The following is a 15,381-nucleotide window of genomic DNA, read 5'->3' as shown; positions in this document are numbered from 1 at the left end:
ACTCTCTGCAAGCATAGCTCCATGTGTGTCAGCTGTGGTTGAGGTTTGTTTGCTTTTGGGTTTTTTTAGTTGTGTGTTTTATTTTTAATTCATTTTTTTTTTGTGTGTGTTTTTTTTAATTTATGTCTTTTTACGGTTGCCTGGCACACCACTAGGCAGAGCGGGCCAACTTTTACCAGCAAGGAGAGGCATTTCGGAGACCTACCCCATTGCAGAACGCTTGCGGACATGCGGCAGGTACATGTGGGCCCTGTGAGAAGTCCACGTTGTGCTTGCTACGGCAGCACATATACTAAAATTGGATCGATACAGAGAAGATTAGCATGGCCCCTGCGAAAGGATGACACGCAAATCCGTGAGGCGTTCCATATTTTGCGCCATCACACCGGAAACGCAGCATGTCTCTGCTTCAGAAGATCCTCAAGCACTAGTGTTAAAGGTGGCTGCCAGGAGAGCTAAACCTATGCCTCGTCAGACCACAAGAGGCCACAGACATTCACAAGACAATCGCATTTCCATCAGCATGGTGGGCGGGGCTAGGAAGTCCTCAAGCCCTCCCCCACCACCTCTCTGCACCGCACCCTCTTCCTGCATCCTGTGGGATCAACAGGATCCTGCCAGATTGCTGCAAGGAACTTATACTTACCTGGCAGGGGCGACACCATGATCACAAAGGTGGTTCACCCAAGGCGAGGCTCAGCCATTGCACTCCAGGTGAGCTGACCCTTGCGAATTCCCCAAATGTGGGAATCTCGACTGCATAATTTCTGGTAGTGGGGGACTGCGTTCGCGCTCTCCCCTGACAAAATCTCGTTCCAAAGACAGACCTGAATCAGTACTATAGCGCAAGTTGCGGCTTTGCTCAAAGAAGATTCACCAGGAGGGAATGCGAACAGGGAGAAAACTCACATACTTATCAGGCTCCCAGGATCGGTGAGTCCCCAAGACTAACTTGGAGACACTCTCTGCAAGCATAGCTCCATGTGTGTCAGCTGTGGTTGAGGTTTGTTTGTTTTTGGGTTTTTTTAGTTGTGTGTTTTATTTTTCTTTTTTTTTTTTGTGTGTTTTTTTTTAATTTATGTCTTTTTACGGTTGCCTGGCACACCACTAGGCAGAGCGGGCCAACTTTTACCAGCAAGGAGAGGCATTTCGGAGACCTACCCCATTGCAGAACGCTTGCGGACATGCGGCAGGTACATGTGGGCCCTGTGAGAAGTCCACGTTGTGCTCGCTACGGCAGCACATATACTAAAATTGGATCGATACAGAGAAGATTAGCATGGCCCCTGCGAAAGGATGACACGCAAATCCGTGAGGCGTTCCATATTTTGCGCCATCACACCGGAAACGCAGCATGTCTCTGCTTCAGAAGATCCTCAAGCACTAGTGTTAAAGGTGGCTGCCAGGAGAGCTAAACCTATGCCTCGTCAGACCACAAGAGGCCACAGACATTCACAAGACAATCGCATTTCCATCAGCATGGTGGGCGGGGCTAGGAAGTCCTCAAGCCCTCCCCCACCACCTCTCTGCACCGCACCCTCTTCCTGCATCCTGTGGGATCAACAGGATCCTGCCAGATTGCTGCAAGGAACTTATACTTACCTGGCAGGGGCGACACCATGATCACAAAGGTGGTTCACCCAAGGCGAGGCTCAGCCATTGCACTCCGGCTGAACTGACCCTTGCGAATTCCCCAAATGTGGGAATCTCGACTGCATAATTTCTGGTTGTGGGGGACTGCGTTCGCGCTCTCCCCTGACAAAATCTCGTTCCAAAGACAGTCCTGAATCAGTACTATAGCGCAAGCTGCGGTGTTGCTCAAAGAAGATTTACCAGGAGGGAATGCGAACAGGGAGAAAGCTCACATACTTATCAGGCTCCCAGGATCGGTGAGTCCCCAAGACTAACTTGGAGACATTCTCTGCAAGCATAGCTCCATGTGTGTCAGCTGTGGTTGAGGTTTGTTTGCTTTTGGGTTTTTTTAGTTGTGTGTTTTATTTTTATTTTATTTTTTTTTTGTGTGTGTTTTTTTTAATTTATGTCTTTTTACGGTTGCCTGGCACACCACTAGGCAGAGCGGGCCAACTTTTACCAGCAAGGAGAGGCATTTCGGAGACCTACCCCATTGCAGAACGCTTGCGGACATGCGGCAGGTACATGTGGGCCCTGTGAGAAGTCCACATTGTGCTTGCTACGGCAGCACATATACTAAAGTTGGATCGATACAGAGAAGATTAGCATGGCCCCTGCGAAAGGATGACACGCAAATCCGTGAGGCGTTCCATATTTTGCGCCATCACACCGGAAACGCAGCATGTCTCTGCTTCAGAAGATCCTCAAGCACTAGTGTTAAAGGTGGCTGCCAGGAGAGCTAAACCTATGCCTCGTCAGACCACAAGAGGCCACAGACATTCACAAGACAATCGCATTTCCATCAGCATGGTGGGCGGGGCTAGGAAGTCCTCAAGCCCTCCCCCACCACCTCTCTGCACCGCACCCTCTTCCTGCATCCTGTGGGATCAACAGGATCCTGCCAGATTGCTGCAAGGAACTTATACTTACCTGGCAGGGGCGACACCATGATCACAAAGGTGGTTCACCCAAGGCGAGGCTCAGCCATTGCACTCCGGCTGAGCTGACCCTTGCGTATTCCCCAAATGTGGGAATCTCGACTGCATAATTTCTGGTAGTGGGGGACTGCGTTCGCGCTCTCCCTGACAAAATCTCGTTCCAAAGACAGACCTGAATCAGTACTATAGCGCGAGTTGCGGTCTTGCTCAAAGAAGATTCACCAGGAGGGAATGCAAACAGGGAGAAAGCTCACATACTTATCAGGCTCCCAGGATCGGTGAGTCCCCAAGACTAACTTGGAGACACTCTCTGCAAGCATAGCTCCATGTGTGTCAGCTGTGGTTGAGGTTTGTTTGTTTTTGGGTTTTTTTAGTTGTGTGTTTTATTTTTCTTTTTTTGTGTGTGTGTTTTTTTTTAATTTATGTCTTTTTACGGTTGCCTGGCACACCACTAGGCAGAGGGGGCCAACTTTTACCAGCAAGGAGAGGCATTTCGGAGACCTACCCCATTGCAGAACGCTTGCGGACATGCGGCAGGTACATGTGGGCCCTGTGAGAAGTCCACGTTGTGCTTGCTACGGCAGCACATATACTAAAATTGGATCGATACAGAGAAGATTAGCATGGCCCCTGCGAAAGGATGACACGAAAATCCGTGAGGCGTTCCATATTTTGCGCCATCACACCGGAAACGCAGCATGTCTCTGCTTCAGAAGATCCTCAAGCACTAGTGTTAAAGGTGGCTGCCAGGAGAGCTAAACCTATGCCTCGTCAGACCACAAGAGGCCACAGACATTCACAAGACAATCGCATTTCCATCAGCATGGTGGGCGGGGCTAGGAAGTCCTCAAGCCCTCCCCCACCACCTCTCTGCACCGCACCCTCTTCCTGCATCCTGTGGGATCAACAGGATCCTGCCAGATTGCTGCAAGGAACTTATACTTACTTGGCAGGGGTGACACCATGATCACAAAGGTGGTTCACCCAAGGCGAGGCTCAGCCATTGCACTCCAGCTGAACTGACCCTTGCGAATTCCCCAAATGTGGGAATCTCGACTGCATAATTTCTGGTTGTGGGGGACTGCGTTCGCGCTCTCTCCTGACAAAATCTCGTTCCAAAGACAGTCCTGAATCAGAACTATAGCGCAAGCTGCGGTGTTGCTCAAAGAAGATTTACCAGGAGGGAATGCGAACAGGGAGAAAGCTCACATACTTATCAGGCTCCCAGGATCGGTGAGTCCCCAAGACTAACTTGGAGACACTCTCTGCAAGCATAGCTCCATGTGTGTCAGCTGTGGTTGAGGTTTGTTTGCTTTTGGGTTTTTTTAGTTGTGTGTTTTATTTTTAATTTATTTTTTTTTTGTGTGTGTTTTTTTTAATTTATGTCTTTTTACGGTTGCCTGGCACACCACTAGGCAGAGCGGGCCAACTTTTACCAGCAAGGAGAGGCATTTCGGAGACCTACCCCATTGCAGAACGCTTGCGGACATGCGGCAGGTACATGTGGGCCCTGTGAGAAGTCCACGTTGTGCTTGCTACGGCAGCACATATACTAAAATTGGATCGATACAGAGAAGATTAGCATGGCCCCTGCGAAAGGATGACACGCAAATCCGTGAGGCGTTCCATATTTTGCGCCATCACACCGGAAACGCAGCATGTCTCTGCTTCAGAAGATCCTCAAGCACTAGTGTTAAAGGTGGCTGCCAGGAGAGCTAAACCTATGCCTCGTCAGACCACAAGAGGCCACAGACATTCACAAGACAATCGCATTTCCATCAGCATGGTGGGCGGGGCTAGGAAGTCCTCAAGCCCTCCCCCACCACCTCTCTGCACCGCACCCTCTTCCTGCATCCTGTGGGATCAACAGGATCCTGCCAGATTGCTGCAAGGAACTTATACTTACCTGGCAGGGGCGACACCATGATCACAAAGGTGGTTCACCCAAGGCGAGGCTCAGCCATTGCACTCCGGCTGAGCTGACCCTTGCGAATTCCCCAAATGTGGGAATCTCGACTGCATAATTTCTGGTAGTGGGGGACTGCGTTCGCGCTCTCCCCTGACAAAATCTCGTTCCAAAGACAGACCTGAATCAGTACTATAGCGCAAGTTGCGGCTTTGCTCAAAGAAGATTCACCAGGAGGGAATGCGAACAGGGAGAAAACTCACATACTTATCAGGCTCCCAGGATCGGTGAGTCCCCAAGACTAACTTGGAGACACTCTCTGCAAGCATAGCTCCATGTGTGTCAGCTGTGGTTGAGGTTTGTTTGCTTTTGGGTTTTTTTAGTTGTGTGTTTTATTTTTAATTTATTTTTTTTTTGTGTGTGTTTTTTTTAATTTATGTCTTTTTACGGTTGCCTGGCACACCACTAGGCAGAGCGGGCCAACTTTTACCAGCAAGGAGAGGCATTTCGGAGACCTACCCCATTGCAGAACGCTTGCGGACATGCGGCAGGTACATGTGGGCCCTGTGAGAAGTCCACGTTGTGCTTGCTACGGCAGCACATATACTAAAATTGGATCGATACAGAGAAGATTAGCATGGCCCCTGCGAAAGGATGACACGCAAATCCGTGAGGCGTTCCATATTTTGCGCCATCACACCGGAAACGCAGCATGTCTCTGCTTCAGAAGATCCTCAAGCACTAGTGTTAAAGGTGGCTGCCAGGAGAGCTAAACCTATGCCTCGTCAGACCACAAGAGGCCACAGACATTCACAAGACAATCGCATTTCCATCAGCATGGTGGGCGGGGCTAGGAAGTCCTCAAGCCCTCCCCCACCACCTCTCTGCACCGCACCCTCTTCCTGCATCCTGTGGGATCAACAGGATCCTGCCAGATTGCTGCAAGGAACTTATACTTACCTGGCAGGGGCGACACCATGATCACAAAGGTGGTTCACCCAAGGCGAGGCTCAGCCATTGCACTCCGGCTGAGCTGACCCTTGCGAATTCCCCAAATGTGGGAATCTCGACTGCATAATTTCTGGTAGTGGGGGACTGCGTTCGCGCTCTCCCCTGACAAAATCTCGTTCCAAAGACAGACCTGAATCAGTACTATAGCGCAAGTTGCGGCTTTGCTCAAAGAAGATTCACCAGGAGGGAATGCGAACAGGGAGAAAACTCACATACTTATCAGGCTCCCAGGATCGGTGAGTCCCCAAGACTAACTTGGAGACACTCTCTGCAAGCATAGCTCCATGTGTGTCAGCTGTGGTTGAGGTTTGTTTGCTTTTGGGTTTTTTTAGTTGTGTGTTTTATTTTTATTTTATTTTTTTTTTTGTGTGTTTTTTTTAATTTATGTCTTTTTACGGTTGCCTGGCACACCACTAGGCAGAGCGGGCCAACTTTTACCAGCAAGGAGAGGCATTTCGGAGACCTACCCCATTGCAGAACGCTTGCGGACATGCGGCAGGTACATGTGGGCCCTGTGAGAAGTCCACGTTGTGCTTGCTACGGCAGCACATATACTAAAGTTGGATCGATACAGAGAAGATTAGCATGGCCCCTGCGAAAGGATGACACGCAAATCCGTGAGGTGTTCCATATTTTGCGCCATCACACCGGAAACGCAGCATGTCTCTGCTTCAGAAGATCCTCAAGCACTAGTGTTAAAGGTGGCTGCCAGGAGAGCTAAACCTATGCCTCGTCAGACCACAAGAGGCCACAGACATTCACAAGACAATCGCATTTCCATCAGCATGGTGGGCGGGGCTAGGAAGTCCTCAAGCCCTCCCCCACCACCTCTCTGCACCGCACCCTCTTCCTGCATCCTGTGGGATCAACAGGATCCTGCCAGATTGCTGCATGGAGCTTATACTTACCTGGCAGGGGCGACACCATGATCACAAAGGTGGTTCACCCAAGGCGAGGCTCAGCCATTGCACTCCGGCTGAGCTGACCCTTGCGAATTCCCCAAATGTGGGAATCTCGACTGCATAATTTCTGGTAGTGGGGGACTGCGTTCGCGCTCTCCCCTGACAAAATCTCGTTCCAAAAACAGACCTGAATCAGTACTATAGCGCAAGCTGCGGTGTTGCTCAAAGAAGATTCACCAGGAGGGAATGCGAACAGGGAGAAAGCTCACATACTTATCAGGCTCCCAGGATCGGTGAGTCCCCAAGACTAACTTGGAGACACTCTCTGCAAGCATAGTTCCATGTGTGTCAGCTGTGGTTGAGGTTTGTTTGTTTTTGGGTTTTTTTTAGTTGTGCGTTTTATTTTACGTTTTTTTTTTAATTTATGTCTTTTTACGGTTGCCTGGCACACCACTAGGCAGAGGGGGCCAACTTTTACCAGCAAGGAGAGGCATTTCGGAGACCTACCCCATTGCAGAACGCTTGCGGACATGCGGCAGGTACATGTGGGCCCTGTGAGAAGTCCACGTTGTGCTTGCTACGGCAGCACATATACTAAAATTGGATCGATACAGAGAAGATTAGCATGGCCCCTGCGAAAGGATGACACGCAAATCCGTGAGGCGTTCCATATTTTGCGCCATCACACCGGAAACGCAGCATGTCTCTGCTTCAGAAGATCCTCAAGCACTAGTGTTAAAGGTGGCTGCCAGGAGAGCTAAACCTATGCCTCGTCAGACCACAAGAGGCCACAGACATTCACAAGACAATCGCATTTCCATCAGCATGGTGGGCGGGGCTAGGAAGTCCTCAAGCCCTCCCCCACCACCTCTCTGCACCGCACCCTCTTCCTGCATCCTGTGGGATCAACAGGATCCTGCCAGATTGCTGCAAGGAACTTATACTTACCTGGCAGGGGCGACACCATGATCACAAAGGTGGTTCACCCAAGGCGAGGCTCAGCCATTGCACTCCGGCTGAGCTGACCCTTGCGAATTCCCCAAATGTGGGAATCTCGACTGCATAATTTCTGGTAGTGGGGGACTGCGTTCGCGCTCTCCCCTGACAAAATCTCGTTCCAAAGACAGACCTGAATCAGTACTATAGCGCAAGTTGCGGCTTTGCTCAAAGAAGATTCACCAGGAGGGAATGCGAACAGGGAGAAAGCTCACATACTTATCAGGCTCCCAGGATCGGTGAGTCCCCAAGACTAACTTGGAGACACTCTCTGCAAGCATAGTTCCATGTGTGTCAGCTGTGGTTGAGGTTTGTTTGTTTTTGGGTTTTTTTTAGTTGTGCGTTTTATTTTACGTTTTTTTTTAAATTTATGTCTTTTTACGGTTGCCTGGCACACCACTAGGCAGAGGGGGCCAACTTTTACCAGCAAGGAGAGGCATTTCGGAGACCTACCCCATTGCAGAACGCTTGCGGACATGCGGCAGGTACATGTGGGCCCTGTGAGAAGTCCACGTTGTGCTTGCTACGGCAGCACATATACTAAAATTGGATCGATACAGAGAAGATTAGCATGGCCCCTGCGAAAGGATGACACGCAAATCCGTGAGGCGTTCCATATTTTGCGCCATCACACCGGAAACGCAGCATGTCTCTGCTTCAGAAGATCCTCAAGCACTAGTGTTAAAGGTGGCTGCCAGGAGAGCTAAACCTATGCCTCGTCAGACCACAAGAGGCCACAGACATTCACAAGACAATCGCATTTCCATCAGCATGGTGGGCGGGGCTAGGAAGTCCTCAAGCCCTCCCCCACCACCTCTCTGCACCGCACCCTCTTCCTGCATCCTGTGGGATCAACAGGATCCTGCCAGATTGCTGCAAGGAACTTATACTTACCTGGCAGGGGCGACACCATGATCACAAAGGTGGTTCACCCAAGGCGAGGCTCAGCCATTGTACTCCGGCTGAGCTGACCCTTGCGAATTCCCCAAATGTGGGAATCTCGACTGCATAATTTCTGGTAGTGGGGGACTGCGTTCGCGCTCTCCCCTGACAAAATCTCGTTCCAAAGACAGACCTGAATCAGTACTATAGCGCAAGTTGCGGCTTTGCTCAAAGAAGATTCACCAGGAGGGAATGCGAACAGGGAGAAAACTCACATACTTATCAGGCTCCCAGGATCGGTGAGTCCCCAAGACTAACTTGGAGACACTCTCTGCAAGCATAGCTCCATGTGTGTCAGCTGTGGTTGAGGTTTGTTTGCTTTTGGGTTTTTTTAGTTGTGTGTTTTATTTTTATTTTATTTTTTTTTTTGTGTGTTTTTTTTAATTTATGTCTTTTTACGGTTGCCTGGCACACCACTAGGCAGAGCGGGCCAACTTTTACCAGCAAGGAGAGGCATTTCGGAGACCTACCCCATTGCAGAACGCTTGCGGACATGCGGCAGGTACATGTGGGCCCTGTGAGAAGTCCACGTTGTGCTTGCTACGGCAGCACATATACTAAAATTGGATCGATACAGAGAAGATTAGCATGGCCCCTGCGAAAGGATGACACGCAAATCCGTGAGGCGTTCCATATTTTGCGCCATCACACCGCAAACGCAGCATGTCTCTGCTTCAGAAGATCCTCAAGCACTAGTGTTAAAGGTGGCTGCCAGGAGAGCTAAACCTATGCCTCGTCAGACCACAAGAGGCCACAGACATTCACAAGACAATCGCATTTCCATCAGCATGGTGGGCGGGGCTAGGAAGTCCTCAAGCCCTCCCCCACCACCTCTCTGCACCGCACCCTCTTCCTGCATCCTGTGGGATCAACAGGATCCTGCCAGATTGCTGCAAGGAACTTATACTTACCTGGCAGGGGCGACACCATGATCACAAAGGTGGTTCACCCAAGGCGAGGCTCAGCCATTGCACTCCGGCTGAGCTGACCCTGGCGAATTCCCCGAATGTGGGAATCTCGACTGCATAATTTCTGGTAGTGGGGGAATGCGTTCGCGCTCTCCCCTGACAAAATCTCGTTCCAAAGACAGACCTGTATCAGTACTATAGCGCAAGCTGCGGTGATGCTCAAAGAAGATTCACCAGGAGGGAATGCGAACAGGGAGAAAGCTCACATACTTATCAGGCTCCCAGGATCGGTGAGTCCCCAAGACTAACTTGGAGACACTCTCTGCAAGCATAGTTCCATGTGTGTCAGCTGTGGTTGAGGTTTGTTTGTTTTTGGGTTTTTTTTAGTTGTGCGTTTTATTTTACGTTTTTTTTTTTTAATTTATGTCTTTTTACGGTTGCCTGGCACACCACTAGGCAGAGGGGGCCAACTTTTACCAGCAAGGAGAGGCATTTCGGAGACCTACCCCATTGCAGAACGCTTACGGACATGCGGCAGGTACATGTGGGCCCTGTGAGAAGTCCACGTTGTGCTTGCTACGGCAGCACATATACTAAAATTGGATCGATACAGAGAAGATTAGCATGGCCCCTGCGAAAGGATGACACGCAAATCCGTGAGGCGTTCCATATTTTGCGCCATCACACCGGAAACGCAGCATGTCTCTGCTTCAGAAGATTCTCAAGCACTAGTGTTAAAGGTGGCTGCCAGGAGAGCTAAACCTATGCCTCGTCAGACCACAAGAGGCCACAGACATTCACAAGACAATCGCATTTCCATCAGCATGGTGGGCGGGGCTAGGAAGTCCTCAAGCCCTCCCCCACCACCTCTCTGCACCGCACCCTCTTCCTGCATCCTGTGGGATCAACAGGATCCTGCCAGATTGCTGCAAGGAACTTATACTTACCTGGCAGGGGCGACACCATGATCACAAAGGTGGTTCACCCAAGGCGAGGCTCAGCCATTGCACTCCGGCTGAGCTGACCCTTGCGAATTCCCCAAATGTGGGAATCTCGACTGCATAATTTCTGGTAGTGGGGGACTGCGTTCGCGCTCTCCCCTGACAAAATCTCGTTCCAAAGACAGACCTGAATCAGTACTATAGCGCAAGCTGCGGTGTTGCTCAAAGAAGATTCACCAGGAGGGAATGCGAACAGGGAGAAAGCTCACATACTTATCAGGCTCCCAGGATCGGTGAGTCCCCAAGACTAACTTGGAGACACTCTCTGCAAGCATAGTTCCATGTGTGTCAACTGTGGTTGAGGTTTGTTTGTTTTTGGGTTTTCTTTAGTTGTGCGTTTTATTTTACGTTTTTTTTTTTTAATTTATGTCTTTTCACGGTTGCCTGGCACACCACTAGGCAGAGGGGGCCAACTTTTACCAGCAAGGAGAGGCATTTCGGAGACCTACCCCATTGCAGAACGCTTGCGGACATGCGGCAGGTTCATGTGGGCCCTGTGAGAAGTCCACGTTGTGCTTGCTAAGGCAGCACATATACTAAAATTGGATCGATACAGAGAAGATTAGCATGGCCCCTGCGAAAGGATGACACGCAAATCCGTGAGGCGTTCCATATTTTGCGCCATCACACCGGAAACGCAGCATGTCTCTGCTTCAGAAGATCCTCAAGCACTAGTGTTAAAGGTGGCTGCCAGGAGAGCTAAACCTATGCCTCGTCAGACCACAAGAGGCCACAGACATTCACAAGACAATCGCATTTCCATCAGCATGGTGGGCGGGGCTAGGAAGTCCTCAAGCCCTCCCCCACCACCTCTCTGCACCGCACCCTCTTCCTGCATCCTGTGGGATCAACAGGATCCTGCCAGATTGCTGCAAGGAACTTATACTTACCTGGCAGGGGCGACACCATGATCACAAAGGTGGTTCACCCAAGGCGAGGCTCAGCCATTGCACTCCGGCTGAGCTGACCCTTGCGAATTCCCCAAATGTGGGAATCTCGACTGCATAATTTCTGGTAGTGGGGGACTGCGTTCGCGCTCTCCCCTGACAAAATCTCGTTCCAAAGACAGACCTGAATCAGTACTATAGCGCAAGCTGCGGTGTTGCTCAAAGAAGATTCACCAGGAGGGAATGCGAACAGGGAGAAAGCTCACATACTTATCAGGCTCCCAGGATCGGTGAGTCCCCAAGACTAACTTGGAGACACTCTCTGCAAGCATAGTTCCATGTGTGTCAACTGTGGTTGAGGTTTGTTTGTTTTTGGGTTTTTTTTTAGTTGTGCGTTTTATTTTACGTTTTTTTTTTTAATTTATGTCTTTTCACGGTTGCCTGGCACACCACTAGGCAGAGGGGGCCAACTTTTACCAGCAAGGAGAGGCATTTCGGAGACCTACCCCATTGCAGAACGCTTGCGGACATGCGGCAGGTTCATGTGGGCCCTGTGAGAAGTCCACGTTGTGCTTGCTAAGGCAGCACATATACTAAAATTGGATCGATACAGAGAAGATTAGCATGGCCCCTGCGAAAGGATGACACGCAAATCCGTGAGGCGTTCCATATTTTGCGCCATCACACCGGAAACGCAGCATGTCTCTGCTTCAGAAGATCCTCAAGCACTAGTGTTAAAGGTGGCTGCCAGGAGAGCTAAACCTATGCCTCGTCAGACCACAAGAGGCCACAGACATTCACAAGACAATCGCATTTCCATCAGCATGGTGGGCGGGGCTAGGAAGTCCTCAAGCCCTCCCCCACCACCTCTCTGCACCGCACCCTCTTCCTGCATCCTGTGGGATCAACAGGATCCTGCCAGATTGCTGCAAGGAACTTATACTTACCTGGCAGGGGCGACACCATGATCACAAAGGTGGTTCACCCAAGGCGAGGCTCAGCCATTGCACTCAGGCTGAGCTGACCCTTGCGAATTCCCCATATGTGGGAATCTCGACTGCATAATTTCTGGTAGTGGTGGACTGCGTTCGCGCTCTCCCCTGACAAAATCTCGTTCCAAAGACAGCCCTGAATCAGTACTATAGCGCAAGTTGCGGTTTTGCTCAAAGAAGATTCACCAGGAGGGAATGCGAACAGGGAGAAAGCTCACATACTTATCAGGCTCCCAGGATCGGTGAGTCCCCAAGACTAACTTGGAGACACTCTCTGCAAGCATAGCTCCATGTGTGTCAGCTGTGGTTGAGGTTTGTTTGTTTTTGGGTTTTTTTAGTTGTGTGTTTTATTTTATTTATTTTTTTTGTGTGTTTTTTTTTAATTTATGTCTTTTTACGGTTGCCTGGCACACCACTAGGCAGAGGGGGCCAACTTTTACCAGCAAGGAGAGGCATTTCGGAGACCTACCCCATTGCAGAACGCTTGCGGACATGCGGCAGGTACATGTGGGCCCTGTGAGAAGTCCACGTTGTGCTTGCTACGGCAGCACATATACTAAAATTGGATCGATACAGAGAAGATTAGCATGGCCCCTGCGAAAGGATGACACGCAAATCCGTGAGGCGTTCCATATTTTGCGCCATCACACCGGAAACGCAGCATGTCTCTGCTTCAGAAGATCCTCAAGCACTAGTGTTAAAGGTGGCTGCCAGGAGAGCTAAACCTATGCCTCGTCAGACCACAAGAGGCCACAGACATTCACAAGACAATCGCATTTCCATCAGCATGGTGGGCGGGGCTAGGAAGTCCTCAAGCCCTCCCCCACCACCTCTCTGCACCGCACCCTCTTCCTGCATCCTGTGGGATCAACAGGATCCTGCCAGATTGCTGCAAGGAACTTATACTTACCTGGCAGGGGCGACACCATGATCACAAAGGTGGTTCACCCAAGGCGAGGCTCAGCCATTGCACTCCGGCTGAGCTGACCCTTGCGAATTCCCCAAATGTGGGAATCTCGACTGCATAATTTCTGGTAGTGGGGGACTGCGTTCGCGCTCTCCCCTGACAAAATCTCGTTCCAAAGACAGACCTGAATCAGTACTATAGCGCAAGCTGCGGTGTTGCTCAAAGAAGATTCACCAGGAGGGAATGCGAACAGGGAGAAAGCTCACATACTTATCAGGCTCCCAGGATCGGTGAGTCCCCAAGACTAACTTGGAGACACTCTCTGCAAGCATAGTTCCATGTGTGTCAACTGTGGTTGAGGTTTGTTTGTTTTTGGGTTTTTTTTTAGTTGTGCGTTTTATTTTACGTTTTTTTTTTTAATTTATGTCTTTTCACGGTTGCCTGGCACACCACTAGGCAGAGGGGGCCAACTTTTACCAGCAAGGAGAGGCATTTCGGAGACCTACCCCATTGCAGAACGCTTGCGGACATGCGGCAGGTTCATGTGGGCCCTGTGAGAAGTCCACGTTGTGCTTGCTAAGGCAGCACATATACTAAAATTGGATCGATACAGAGAAGATTAGCATGGCCCCTGCGAAAGGATGACACGCAAATCCGTGAGGCGTTCCATATTTTGCGCCATCACACCGGAAACGCAGCATGTCTCTGCTTCAGAAGATCCTCAAGCACTAGTGTTAAAGGTGGCTGCCAGGAGAGCTAAACCTATGCCTCGTCAGACCACAAGAGGCCACAGACATTCACAAGACAATCGCATTTCCATCAGCATGGTGGGCGGGGCTAGGAAGTCCTCAAGCCCTCCCCCACCACCTCTCTGCACCGCACCCTCTTCCTGCATCCTGTGGGATCAACAGGATCCTGCCAGATTGCTGCAAGGAACTTATACTTACCTGGCAGGGGCGACACCATGATCACAAAGGTGGTTCACCCAAGGCGAGGCTCAGCCATTGCACTCCGGCTGAGCTGACCCTTGCGAATTCCCCATATGTGGGAATCTCGACTGCATAATTTCTGGTAGTGGTGGACTGCGTTCGCGCTCTCCCCTGACAAAATCTCGTTCCAAAGACAGCCCTGAATCAGTACTATAGCGCAAGTTGCGGTTTTGCTCAAAGAAGATTCACCAGGAGGGAATGCGAACAGGGAGAAAGCTCACATACTTATCAGGCTCCCAGGATCGGTGAGTCCCCAAGACTAACTTGGAGACACTCTCTGCAAGCATAGCTCCATGTGTGTCAGCTGTGGTTGAGGTTTGTTTGTTTTTGGGTTTTTTTAGTTGTGTGTTTTATTTTATTTATTTTTTTTGTGTGTTTTTTTTTAATTTATGTCTTTTTACGGTTGCCTGGCACACCACTAGGCAGAGGGGGCCAACTTTTACCAGCAAGGAGAGGCATTTCGGAGACCTACCCCATTGCAGAACGCTTGCGGACATGCGGCAGGTACATGTGGGCCCTGTGAGAAGTCCACGTTGTGCTTGCTACGGCAGCACATATGCTAAAATTGGATCGATACAGAGAAGATTAGCATGGCCCCTGCGAAAGGATGACACGCAAATCCGTGAGGCGTTCCATATTTTGCGCCATCACACCGGAAACGCAGCATGTCTCTGCTTCAGAAGATCCTCAAGCACTAGTGTTAAAGGTGGCTGCCAGGAGAGCTAAACCTATGCCTCGTCAGACCACAAGAGGCCACAGACATTCACAAGACAATCGCATTTCCATCAGCATGGTGGGCGGGGCTAGGAAGTCCTCAAGCCCTCCCCCACCACCTCTCTGCACCGCACCCTCTTCCTGCGTCCTGTGGGATCAACAGGATCCTGCCAGATTGCTGCAAGGAACTTATACTTACCTGGCAGGGGCGACACCATGATCACAAAGGTGGTTCACCCAAGGCGAGGCTCAGCCATTGCACTCCGGCTGAGCTGACCATTGCGAATTCCCCAAATGTGGGAATCTCGACTGCATAATTTCTGGTAGTGGGGGACTGCGTTCGCGCTCTCCCCTGACAAAATCTCGTTCCAAAGACAGACCTGAATCAGTACTATAGCGCAAGCTGCGGTGTTGCTCAAAGAAGATTTACCAGGAGGGAATGCGAACAGGGAGAAAGCTCACATACTTATCAGGCTCCCAGGATCGGTGAGTCCCCAAGACTAACTTGGAGACACTCTCTGCAAGCATAGCTCCATGTGTGTCAGCTGTGGTTGAGGTTTGTTTGCTTTTGGGTTTTTTTAGTTGTGTGTTTTATTTTTATTTTTATTTTTTTTGTGTGTGTTTTTTTTAATTTATGTCTTTTTACGGTTGCCTGG

General features: G+C 50.2%; 32 non-coding genes across 32 annotated transcripts; all 32 read left to right on the top strand.

Annotated features, from left to right (window-relative positions):
• Positions 1-268: 268 nt before the first annotated feature.
• On the top strand, positions 269-375 carry LOC136688860 (U6 spliceosomal RNA). Its single transcript, XR_010801546.1, has one exon. It is a non-coding gene; the product is annotated as a U6 spliceosomal RNA (small nuclear RNA).
• Positions 376-638: 263 nt separating this feature from the next.
• Positions 639-802, top strand: LOC136688002 (U1 spliceosomal RNA). The gene has a single exon (XR_010800716.1). It is a non-coding gene; the product is annotated as a U1 spliceosomal RNA (small nuclear RNA).
• Positions 803-1,224: 422 nt separating this feature from the next.
• On the top strand, positions 1,225-1,331 carry LOC136688807 (U6 spliceosomal RNA). Its single transcript, XR_010801494.1, has one exon. It is a non-coding gene; the product is annotated as a U6 spliceosomal RNA (small nuclear RNA).
• A 263-nt stretch (positions 1,332-1,594) lies between these two features.
• LOC136687977 (U1 spliceosomal RNA) lies at positions 1,595-1,758 on the top strand. Its single transcript, XR_010800692.1, has one exon. It is a non-coding gene; the product is annotated as a U1 spliceosomal RNA (small nuclear RNA).
• Positions 1,759-2,184: 426 nt separating this feature from the next.
• On the top strand, positions 2,185-2,291 carry LOC136689019 (U6 spliceosomal RNA). Its single transcript, XR_010801698.1, has one exon. It is a non-coding gene; the product is annotated as a U6 spliceosomal RNA (small nuclear RNA).
• Positions 2,292-2,554: 263 nt separating this feature from the next.
• LOC136687991 (U1 spliceosomal RNA) lies at positions 2,555-2,718 on the top strand. The gene has a single exon (XR_010800706.1). It is a non-coding gene; the product is annotated as a U1 spliceosomal RNA (small nuclear RNA).
• A 420-nt stretch (positions 2,719-3,138) lies between these two features.
• Positions 3,139-3,245, top strand: LOC136689001 (U6 spliceosomal RNA). The gene has a single exon (XR_010801680.1). It is a non-coding gene; the product is annotated as a U6 spliceosomal RNA (small nuclear RNA).
• A 263-nt stretch (positions 3,246-3,508) lies between these two features.
• Positions 3,509-3,672, top strand: LOC136688019 (U1 spliceosomal RNA). The gene has a single exon (XR_010800734.1). It is a non-coding gene; the product is annotated as a U1 spliceosomal RNA (small nuclear RNA).
• A 426-nt stretch (positions 3,673-4,098) lies between these two features.
• On the top strand, positions 4,099-4,205 carry LOC136688859 (U6 spliceosomal RNA). Its single transcript, XR_010801545.1, has one exon. It is a non-coding gene; the product is annotated as a U6 spliceosomal RNA (small nuclear RNA).
• A 263-nt stretch (positions 4,206-4,468) lies between these two features.
• LOC136687857 (U1 spliceosomal RNA) lies at positions 4,469-4,632 on the top strand. Its single transcript, XR_010800577.1, has one exon. It is a non-coding gene; the product is annotated as a U1 spliceosomal RNA (small nuclear RNA).
• A 426-nt stretch (positions 4,633-5,058) lies between these two features.
• Positions 5,059-5,165, top strand: LOC136688858 (U6 spliceosomal RNA). Its single transcript, XR_010801544.1, has one exon. It is a non-coding gene; the product is annotated as a U6 spliceosomal RNA (small nuclear RNA).
• A 263-nt stretch (positions 5,166-5,428) lies between these two features.
• LOC136687856 (U1 spliceosomal RNA) lies at positions 5,429-5,592 on the top strand. The gene has a single exon (XR_010800576.1). It is a non-coding gene; the product is annotated as a U1 spliceosomal RNA (small nuclear RNA).
• A 425-nt stretch (positions 5,593-6,017) lies between these two features.
• On the top strand, positions 6,018-6,124 carry LOC136689016 (U6 spliceosomal RNA). The gene has a single exon (XR_010801695.1). It is a non-coding gene; the product is annotated as a U6 spliceosomal RNA (small nuclear RNA).
• A 263-nt stretch (positions 6,125-6,387) lies between these two features.
• LOC136687855 (U1 spliceosomal RNA) lies at positions 6,388-6,551 on the top strand. The gene has a single exon (XR_010800575.1). It is a non-coding gene; the product is annotated as a U1 spliceosomal RNA (small nuclear RNA).
• Positions 6,552-6,959: 408 nt separating this feature from the next.
• Positions 6,960-7,066, top strand: LOC136688857 (U6 spliceosomal RNA). The gene has a single exon (XR_010801543.1). It is a non-coding gene; the product is annotated as a U6 spliceosomal RNA (small nuclear RNA).
• A 263-nt stretch (positions 7,067-7,329) lies between these two features.
• LOC136687853 (U1 spliceosomal RNA) lies at positions 7,330-7,493 on the top strand. Its single transcript, XR_010800574.1, has one exon. It is a non-coding gene; the product is annotated as a U1 spliceosomal RNA (small nuclear RNA).
• A 408-nt stretch (positions 7,494-7,901) lies between these two features.
• Positions 7,902-8,008, top strand: LOC136688856 (U6 spliceosomal RNA). The gene has a single exon (XR_010801542.1). It is a non-coding gene; the product is annotated as a U6 spliceosomal RNA (small nuclear RNA).
• Positions 8,009-8,271: 263 nt separating this feature from the next.
• Positions 8,272-8,435, top strand: LOC136687948 (U1 spliceosomal RNA). The gene has a single exon (XR_010800664.1). It is a non-coding gene; the product is annotated as a U1 spliceosomal RNA (small nuclear RNA).
• A 425-nt stretch (positions 8,436-8,860) lies between these two features.
• On the top strand, positions 8,861-8,967 carry LOC136688855 (U6 spliceosomal RNA). Its single transcript, XR_010801541.1, has one exon. It is a non-coding gene; the product is annotated as a U6 spliceosomal RNA (small nuclear RNA).
• A 263-nt stretch (positions 8,968-9,230) lies between these two features.
• Positions 9,231-9,394, top strand: LOC136687986 (U1 spliceosomal RNA). The gene has a single exon (XR_010800701.1). It is a non-coding gene; the product is annotated as a U1 spliceosomal RNA (small nuclear RNA).
• Positions 9,395-9,804: 410 nt separating this feature from the next.
• On the top strand, positions 9,805-9,911 carry LOC136688854 (U6 spliceosomal RNA). The gene has a single exon (XR_010801540.1). It is a non-coding gene; the product is annotated as a U6 spliceosomal RNA (small nuclear RNA).
• A 263-nt stretch (positions 9,912-10,174) lies between these two features.
• On the top strand, positions 10,175-10,338 carry LOC136687852 (U1 spliceosomal RNA). Its single transcript, XR_010800573.1, has one exon. It is a non-coding gene; the product is annotated as a U1 spliceosomal RNA (small nuclear RNA).
• A 410-nt stretch (positions 10,339-10,748) lies between these two features.
• Positions 10,749-10,855, top strand: LOC136689011 (U6 spliceosomal RNA). The gene has a single exon (XR_010801690.1). It is a non-coding gene; the product is annotated as a U6 spliceosomal RNA (small nuclear RNA).
• A 263-nt stretch (positions 10,856-11,118) lies between these two features.
• LOC136687851 (U1 spliceosomal RNA) lies at positions 11,119-11,282 on the top strand. The gene has a single exon (XR_010800572.1). It is a non-coding gene; the product is annotated as a U1 spliceosomal RNA (small nuclear RNA).
• Positions 11,283-11,692: 410 nt separating this feature from the next.
• Positions 11,693-11,799, top strand: LOC136689010 (U6 spliceosomal RNA). The gene has a single exon (XR_010801689.1). It is a non-coding gene; the product is annotated as a U6 spliceosomal RNA (small nuclear RNA).
• A 263-nt stretch (positions 11,800-12,062) lies between these two features.
• On the top strand, positions 12,063-12,226 carry LOC136688005 (U1 spliceosomal RNA). Its single transcript, XR_010800719.1, has one exon. It is a non-coding gene; the product is annotated as a U1 spliceosomal RNA (small nuclear RNA).
• Positions 12,227-12,647: 421 nt separating this feature from the next.
• On the top strand, positions 12,648-12,754 carry LOC136688853 (U6 spliceosomal RNA). Its single transcript, XR_010801539.1, has one exon. It is a non-coding gene; the product is annotated as a U6 spliceosomal RNA (small nuclear RNA).
• Positions 12,755-13,017: 263 nt separating this feature from the next.
• LOC136687850 (U1 spliceosomal RNA) lies at positions 13,018-13,181 on the top strand. The gene has a single exon (XR_010800571.1). It is a non-coding gene; the product is annotated as a U1 spliceosomal RNA (small nuclear RNA).
• A 410-nt stretch (positions 13,182-13,591) lies between these two features.
• LOC136689009 (U6 spliceosomal RNA) lies at positions 13,592-13,698 on the top strand. Its single transcript, XR_010801688.1, has one exon. It is a non-coding gene; the product is annotated as a U6 spliceosomal RNA (small nuclear RNA).
• A 263-nt stretch (positions 13,699-13,961) lies between these two features.
• Positions 13,962-14,125, top strand: LOC136688004 (U1 spliceosomal RNA). Its single transcript, XR_010800718.1, has one exon. It is a non-coding gene; the product is annotated as a U1 spliceosomal RNA (small nuclear RNA).
• Positions 14,126-14,546: 421 nt separating this feature from the next.
• Positions 14,547-14,653, top strand: LOC136688805 (U6 spliceosomal RNA). The gene has a single exon (XR_010801492.1). It is a non-coding gene; the product is annotated as a U6 spliceosomal RNA (small nuclear RNA).
• Positions 14,654-14,916: 263 nt separating this feature from the next.
• Positions 14,917-15,080, top strand: LOC136687981 (U1 spliceosomal RNA). Its single transcript, XR_010800696.1, has one exon. It is a non-coding gene; the product is annotated as a U1 spliceosomal RNA (small nuclear RNA).
• The last annotated feature ends 301 nt before the right edge of the window (positions 15,081-15,381 follow it).

Source organism: Hoplias malabaricus, chromosome 2, assembly GCF_029633855.1.
Source record: "Hoplias malabaricus isolate fHopMal1 chromosome 2, fHopMal1.hap1, whole genome shotgun sequence".
Lineage (NCBI taxonomy): Eukaryota > Metazoa > Chordata > Actinopteri > Characiformes > Erythrinidae > Hoplias > Hoplias malabaricus.
This window is presented reverse-complemented; position numbering and strand designations above follow the sequence as displayed.